Source organism: Tachyglossus aculeatus, chromosome 4 (assembly GCF_015852505.1).
Source record: "Tachyglossus aculeatus isolate mTacAcu1 chromosome 4, mTacAcu1.pri, whole genome shotgun sequence".
Taxonomy (NCBI): domain Eukaryota; kingdom Metazoa; phylum Chordata; class Mammalia; order Monotremata; family Tachyglossidae; genus Tachyglossus; species Tachyglossus aculeatus.
In genome coordinates, this window is record NC_052069.1 from 39,526,112 (window position 1) to 39,534,863 (window position 8,752).

Sequence of the window (8,752 nt, forward strand, 5' to 3'; positions counted from 1 at the left end):
GAGATTATAAATAAATGTGAAAAAAATGGTAAACATTTCCTACCGACAGTGAGGGTTTCCATCAGGGTCCAAAAAATCTGATGGGTCATCACCAATCCTTTCTCCGTGAAACTCACTTAAAATCTGCCTATTCCTGTATTTTCCACTTCCTCCCTGTGGTGTCTGGCACTGTCTTTGATTATACCATCGTCTTTCCAGTCCTTTCTCTAAAAGCACCAACTCATTTCTCTCTCCCACCTCCAATCTATACAACACAGTACTACCACATCTCTCCTCTCCTCAAACACTCTCCTGGCTTCTTGTGTCTTTTTGCCCCCCAAAATAAAAAACTCCTCACAATCATCTTCAAGTTTCTCCACCTGTGCTCCCCTTTTTCTATCATTTGTTCATCACTTACTATGTGTCAAGCACTGTTCTAAGTGTTGGGGTTAAAGAAGCAACATGGTATAGTGGATAGAACATGGGCAAAGGAGTCAGAAGATCACAGGTTCTAATCCCAGCAGGACCACTTAATAATAATAATAATAATAATAATAATGGCATTTATTAAGCGCTTACTATGTGCAAAGCACTGTTCTAAGCGCTGGGGAGGTTACAAGGTAATCAGGTTATCCCACGGGGGGGCTCACAGTCTTCATCCCCATTTTACAGATGAGGGAACTGGGGCACAGAGAAGTGAAGTGAGTTGCCCAAAGTCACACAGCTGACAACTGGCAGAGCTGGGATTTGAACCCATGACCTCTGACTCCAAAGCCCGGGCTCTTTCCACTGAGCCACGCTGCTTCAATTGTCTGCTGTGTGACCTTGGGAAAGTCATTTCAATTCTCTGTGACTCAGTTGCCTCATCTGTAAAATGGGGATCGAGAATGTGATCCACATGTGGGACAGTGACTTAGTAATAATAATAACAATGGTATTTGTTAAGCACCTACTATGTGCCAAGTACTGTTTTAAGTGCTAAGCGCAGTTTGAAGTGTTGATAATGATGAGATTTGTTAAGTGCTAACTGTGTGCCAAGCACTGTTCCAGGCACTGGGGGGAGATACAAGGTAATCAGGTTGTCCCACGTGGGGCTCACAGTCTTAATCCCCATTTTACAGATGAGGGAACTGAGGCCCAGAGAAGTGAAGTGGCTTGCCCAAGGTCATGCAGCAGATGAGTGGCAGAATCAGGATCAAAACCCACATCCTCTGAATCCTAAGCCAGGTCCACAGAGTAAGTAATTAACAAATATCATAATAATAATAATAATTATTAGACAAGATAATCATGTTGGACACAGTCCCTGTCTCACATAGGGCTCAGAGTATAAGGATGAGTGAGAGCAGATCGTGAGTTGCCATTTTCTGGATGAGGAAACAAGCACAGAGAAGTTAAACAACTTGCACAAGGTCACACAGTAAACAAGTGGTGGAGCTGGAATTAGAACCCAGGTTCTCTGACTCCCAGTCTTGTACCCTTTCCACTAAACCATGTTGCTTCCCCTTACTCATTTACTCTCATCTCCCATTATTTCCCAGCCAATTATCTAATCCTGGCTCCACCACTTGTCTGCTGTGTGACCTTGGGAAAGTCACTTTACTTTTCCATGCCTCAGTTACCTCATCTGCAAAATAGGGATTGAGACTGTGACCCCCCGCCCCCCCCCCCCCCCCCCCCCCCCCCCCATCAGACAGGTACTGGGTCCAACCCAATTTGCTTGTATCCACCCCAGGGCTTAGTACATATCTATTCTATTTATTTTATTTTGTTAGTATGTTTGGTTTTGTTCTCTGTCTCCCCCTTTTAGACTGTGAGCCCACTGTTGGGTAGGGACTGTCTCTATATGTTTCCTACTTGTACTTCCCAAGTGCTTAGTACAGTGCTCTGCACACAGTAAGTGCTCAATAAATACAATTGATTGATTGATTGATTGATAGTAGAGTGCCTGGCACCCAGTAAGCATTTAACAAATACCATAATTATCAATTATATTATTATCTTCATTCCTATTTTCCAGCTGTTCTTGTACTTGACTCTTCTGCCACAGTTCCCTCCTTCACGCTGTTTCCCTGGCTTGGAATTCCCTCCCTCTCACAACAAATGCAGCTCTCCCCACATTCATATCTTTCCTAAAATGCCACTTCTCCTAAAACCTCTTTAAGCAATATCAGTCCTTCAGCCAGTTCAGTCAGTCATGCCCAAAACAGAACTCCTTATCTTCCCATCCAATCCCTGCTGTTCCCCTGATTTTCCCATCACCACAGACAGTACTACCACCCTTTCTGTCTTGTAAGCCCATAACTTTGGTGCCATCCTTAACTCATTTCTTATTCAACCCAAATAATTCAATCTACCACTAAATCCTGTCCGTTAAACCTTCACACATCACTAAAATCTGCCTCTTCCTCTCCATTCAAACTGCCACTATGTTAATCCAAACACTTATCCTATCCCAACTTGACTACTATATCAATCAATCAATCAATCATATTTATTGAGCACTTACTGTGTGTAGAGCACTGTACTAAGCACTTGGGAAGTACATGTTGGCAGCATATGCAGACAGTCCCTAACCAACAGTGGGCTCACAGTCTAAAAGGGGGAGTCCTTATGTGCTTATGTGTCTGTCTGCTTTGGAGTCAGAGGTCATGGGTTCAAATCCCAGCTCCGCCAATTGTCAGCTGTGTGACTTTGGGTAAGTCATTTAACTTCTCTGTGCCTCAGTTACCTCTTCTGTAAAATGGGGATGAAGACTGTGAGCCCCATGTGGGAAAACCTGATCACCTTGTAACTTCCTCAGCACTTAGAACAGTGTTTTGCACATAGTCAGTGCTTCATAAATGCCACTGTTATTATTAGTAGTAGTATTATTTGTGCCTGCAAGCACAGATGCCGAGACCAGCTTGAAGAAGCCAAGACATTTCGCACAGCTTCACAATTCAGACGGGAAGATGGAAGTCAAGTTTTCTTGACCTTCCCACCTAATGTGGGATGACTGGTTACATTAGCCTCAATCCTGGATGACTGTAAGGAAAGAACTTCTATGACTGTTAAATTATTTATCCCTTGACTCTTTTCTATCCTTCCTCTTCTCTGCTTTGCTGCAATCACCCCTCTCTCTCCTTTCCTGTCACCTATAGCTTTCTCTGAATCAATTCACCACACGTCTGTGGCTGGGTGTGACATGAGGGGAAAGCATGGTTTAGCAGAAAGATCGTAGGACTGGGATTCAAGGGTTCTGGGTTATAATTCCAGATCCACCACCTGCCTTCTGTGTGCCCATGGGCAAGTCACTTTACTTCTCTGTTAGGACATCTCCATCTGGATGTCTGCCCACCACCTAAAACTCAACATGTCCAAGACTGAACTCCTTGTCTTCCCTCCCAAACCCTGCTCTCTCCCTGACTTTCCCATCACTGTTGACGGCACTACCATCCTTCCCGTCTCACAAGCCCGCAACCTTGGTGTCATCCTCGACTCCACTCTCTCATTCACCCCTCACATCCAAGCCGTCACCAAAACCAGCCGGTCTCAGCTCTGCAACATTGCCAAGATCCGCCCTTTTCCCTCCATCCAAACCACTACCCTGCTCATTCAAGCTCTCATCCTATCCCGTCTGGACTACTGCATCAGCCTCCTCTCCAATCTCCCATCCTCTTGTCTCTCCCCACTTCAATCCATACTTCACGACGCTGCCCGGATTGTCTTTGTCCAGAAACGCTCTGGGCATGTTACTCCCCTCCTCAAAAATCTCCAGTGGCTACCAATCAACCTATGCATCAGGCAGAAACTCCTCACCCTTGGCTTCAAGGCTGTCCATCACCTCGCCCCCTCCTACCTCACCTCCCCTCTCTCCTTCTCCAGCCCAGCCCACTCCTTCCACTCCTCTGCCGCTAATCTCCTCATTGTGCCTTGTTCTTGCCTGTCCCACCATCGACCCCCGGCCCACATCATCCCCCTGGCCTGGAATGCCCTTCCTCCCCACATTTGCCAAGCTAGCTCTCTTACACCCTTCAAGGCCCTACTGAGAGCTCACCGCCTCCAGGAGGCCTTCCCAGACTGAGCCCCCTCCTTCCTCTCCCCCTTCTACCCCTCTCCATCCCCCCTGCCTTACTTCCTTCCCTTCCCCACAGCACCTGTATATATGTATGTTTGTACATATTTATTAGTCCATTTATTTATTTATTTTACTTGTACAAATCTATTCTATTTATTTTATTTTGTTAATATGTTTTGTTTTGTTCTCTGTCTCCCCTTTCTAGACTGTGAGCCCACTGTTGGGTAGGGACCATCTCTATGTGTTGCCAACTTGTACTTCCCAAGTGCTTAGTACAGTGCTCTGTACACAGTAAGCACTCAATAAATATGATGAAAGAAAGAAAGAAAGAAAGAAAGAAAGAAAGAAAGAAAGAAAGAAAGAAAGAAAGAAAGAAAGAAAAGATGAAAGAAAGAAAAGATGAAAGAAAGAAAAGAAAGGATGAAAGAAAGAAAAGAGAGAGAGAGAGAGAAAGAAAAAGAGAGAAGGAAAGCAAGCAAAAGAAAGAAAGAAAGGAAAGAGAGAGAGAGAAAGAAAGAAAAGAAAGAAAGGAAAGAGAGAGAGAGAAAGAAAGAAAAGAAAGAAAGGAAAGAGAGGGAGAAAGTGAGAGCAAGAGAGAAAGAGAAAGAAAGAAAGAAAGAGAGAGAGAGAGAAAGAGAGAGAAAGAAAAAAGAAAAAAGAAAGAAAGGAAAGAAAGAAAGGAAAGAAAGGAAAGGAAAGAAAGGAAACAGGTCCAGGAACAGCAAACATTAAAGATAACACAACAGAGGGCAGCCTTTTGGTGTGTATAACTCGGCCTAGACTTCGGATTCCACATTGGCCATTCCAGCCACATGAGCACTCATTAGAATTTCACTCTCAGTAATAGTCTTTTTTAAATATGAAGGACAACTATCCATTCTAACATACTGTCTCATTTGGGCTCTTCTGGCGATAGCTCTGACACCAGTTTCATTACTTTCTTCCATTAGAGCCTTCCATTGCTCTTAGTAAACTTGTTATGGGCAGGGAATGTGTATGTTTACTGCTATTAATAATAATAATAGTACCAATGGTAATTAATTATTAAGCACTTACTATGTGCCTTGCACTGTTCTAAGCACTGGGGTAGATACAAGGTAATCAGATTAGACACTGTTCCTCTCCCACGTGGTGCTCACAGTCTCAGTCCCCATTTTACAGATAAGGTTACTGAGGCACAGAGAAGTGAAGAGACTTGCCCAAGGTCACACAGCAGACAAGTGGCAGAGTCGGAATTAGAACCCATGACCTGATTACTAGGCCCATACTCAATCCACTATGCTATGCTGCTTCTCTTTCCATATTGTTATATTGTACTGTCCAATGCTTTTGCACACAACATGATTAAATAAATTAGCCTTTTTAAAAATTTATTTACCAAAGATTAATGATGACGATGGTGATAATAGTAGTATTCATCAAGTGCTTACTATGTGCCAAACACTGTTCTAGACACCAGGGTAGATAGTTAATCAGATTAGACTCATTTCTTGCCCTACAGGGGACTCATCATCTAAGTAGGAGGAGAACATTTTACAATTGAGGAAACTGAGGCACAGAGAATTTCAGTGACTTGCCCAAGGTCATACAGCAAGCAAGGGGCAGGGCCAAAAATAGAATCCAGGTCTTCTGGCACCCAGGCCAGAGCTCTTTCCACTAGGCCATGTTGCTTCTTTAGGAAATGAAGATAGTTACAGGAGTTAGTGCTAAAGTAATGGGGTCTATAGGATGTGCACATGTGACCCCCCAAAAAAAAGGGGCAGAAGCCCCCAGGTAGCCAGCCTGTGCCCACTGGCCCCAGCTCTCTTCTACATATACGGGGGGTCTGCCTCCTAGGTAGAGTGCAACATAACTGAGTTGACAGACACGTTGCCTGCCCGCAAGGAATTTACAGTCTGTGCGAGGAGAGACATTCAAATAACAGTCATTACATTACAAGCGCTTAGTACAGTGTTCTGCACACAGTAAGTGCTCAATAAATATGATTGATTGATTGATTACATCTAGAGGGGCTCCCAAATCAACTTCACCAACTTTTTCCTCTCACCTACTTTATAATCTCGTTGCTCCTTCTGCCTTTGCAAACCTGCATGTCCTGTAGTATGTGACTCTTAATATTTCACAAAGAGAACTCATTTCCCTCCTAAACCTACTCCTCCTTCTAGCTTTCCCATCATTGTCTTTTCCACCACTACCATCCCTTTGTCCCACCAACTTGATCCCATAGAGAAGGGATTAGAGAAGCAGCGTGGCTCAGTGGAAAGAGCACAGGCTTTGGAGTCAGGTCATGGGTTCAAATCCCAGCTCCGCCAATTGTCAGCTGTGTGACTTTGGGTAAGTCACTTCACTTCTCTGGGCCTCAGTTCTCTCGTCTGTAAAATGGGGATGAAGACTGTGGGACAACCTGATCACCTTGTAACCTCCCCAGCGCTTAGAACAGTGCTTTGCACATAGTAAGAGCTTAATAAATGCCATCATCATCATTAGTAGTAGTAGTAATAGTAGTATTATCCCTTCACAGATCACATTCAGTGGCTACAAAGAGCTAATTAATGGGATCACTCTATGTGTAAAGAACATGATCCTAGCCAATGTGCAGAGGGCATCTTGTTTATCTTTGGTATGTGCCAGAACTTGTTAATTTTATTTGGCCCTTGGCCCGATGTTGGCTCTGGAAATCACCAACATCTGTTTCACATTGCTGCTCATTTAATTACATTCCTCACAATCCATCACTGAGAAGCAATTAATCAATTCCTCTATTTTTCAGGCACAAAATGCACCATATAAAGGGTTCCTTGTGATGCAAGGCAGACCCAGTCTTGGTAGGGGTCTGAACTGTCTGCAATATCTTCCTACTTCCGTGATTTCCTAACCAAGTTTCCCTTGGCCTTCAGCAATTGTGAATGATGACTCTGTGAACAGTAATTATTACAATAATAATAGTATTTAATAATAATAATGATGGCATTTATTAAGCGCTTATTATGTGCAAAGCACTGTTCTAAGCGCTGGGGAGGTTACAATGTGATCAGGTTGTCCCACAGAGGGCTCACAGTTTTAATCCCCATTTTAAAGATGAGGTCACTGAGGCCCAGAGAAGTGAAGTGACTTGCCCAAAGTCACACAGCTGACAAGTGGCAGAGTCAGGATTTGAACCCATGACCTCTGACTCCAAAGCCCGGGCTCTTTCCACTGAGCCATGCTGCTTCTCTGAGCCATGCTGGATGGTCTTATGGAGGACAGGTTAGATTAGTGACCGTCTCTATATATTGCCAATTTGTACTTCCCAAGCGCTGAGTACAGTGCTCTGCACACAGTAAGTGCTCAGTAAATACGATTGAATGAATGAATTACTCATTCAGGGACCATATTCCCTATTTAGGCTGGTCCCACCTTGGTGACCAAAGAAGTCTCCTAACCGATCCTCAGTTTCCTCTTCTGAAAAGTACTTCTACAACCATTGACCCTGAATAATGGTTGGACAAATTTCATTTCAAGAGTCTTGCCTGTCCTGCCGTTGACCCCCAGCCCACGTCCTTCCCCTGGCCTGGAATGCCCTCCCTCCACACATCCGCCAAACTAGCTCTCTTCCTCCCTTCAAAGTCCTACTGAGAGCTCACCTCTTCCAGGCAGTCTTCCCAGACTGAGCTCCCTTTTTCCTCTCCTCCTCCCCATTCCCCCCGCCCTACCTCCTTCCCCTCCCCACAACACTTGTATATATTTGTACAGATTTATTACTCTATTTTACTTGTACATGTTTACTATCCTATTTATTTTGTTAATGATGTGCATATAGCTATAATTCTATTTATTCTGATGATTTTGACACCTGTCTACGTGCTTTGTTTTGTTGTCTGTCTCCTCCTTCTAGACTGTGAGCCCATTGTTGGGTAGGGACTGTCTCTATATATTGCCGACTTGTACTTCCCAAGCGCTTAGTACAGTGATCTACACATAGTAAGTGCTCAATAAATATGATTGAATGAATTGAAAGAATGAAATACAGGCATTGGAGAATTGACTGATTACAGCAGTCTTTAAGCGCTTCCTACATGCTAAGTACTGGGTGATGAACAAGGTTATGAGATTGGACACAGTCTCTGTCTCATTGGGAGTTTATAATCCTATCCCCATTTTAGAGGAGAAAACTGAGACCAGAGAGGTTGTGACATGCCTAAGGTAACACTGTGGCTAGAAGGAAAGCTGAGACTTGAACTCTGTTCCCGTTCCACGCTACTTCCATGAGGTCATGCTGCTGATGGTAATAACATTTATATTATTATTATGAACATTGTTTTCATGTCATTAATATTAGTCAGCAAACAGCAGTGATTTAGTAATCACTGAATCCAGATTCTAAAAGAACAGCGTTGCCTAGTGGATAGAGCCCGGGCCTAGGAGTTGTAGAACCTGGATTCTAATCTAATCTGCCATTTGTCCGCTGTGTGACCTTGAGCAAGTCACTTAATTTCTCTGGGACTCAGTTATCTCATCTGTAAAATGGGGATTACAACCGTGAGCCCCATGTGGGACAGGGACTATGTCCAACCCGATTATCTTGTATCCACCCTCATGTTTAATACAGTGCCTGGAACATAATAAGCGCTTAACAAAAACCAGTAAAAAAAAAAAATATGAAGAGGACGCTGCAGTTCTCCCCCACTGGAAGGAAAGTAGAGAGAGGAGAAGCAGCTATTGTAAATGTAATTC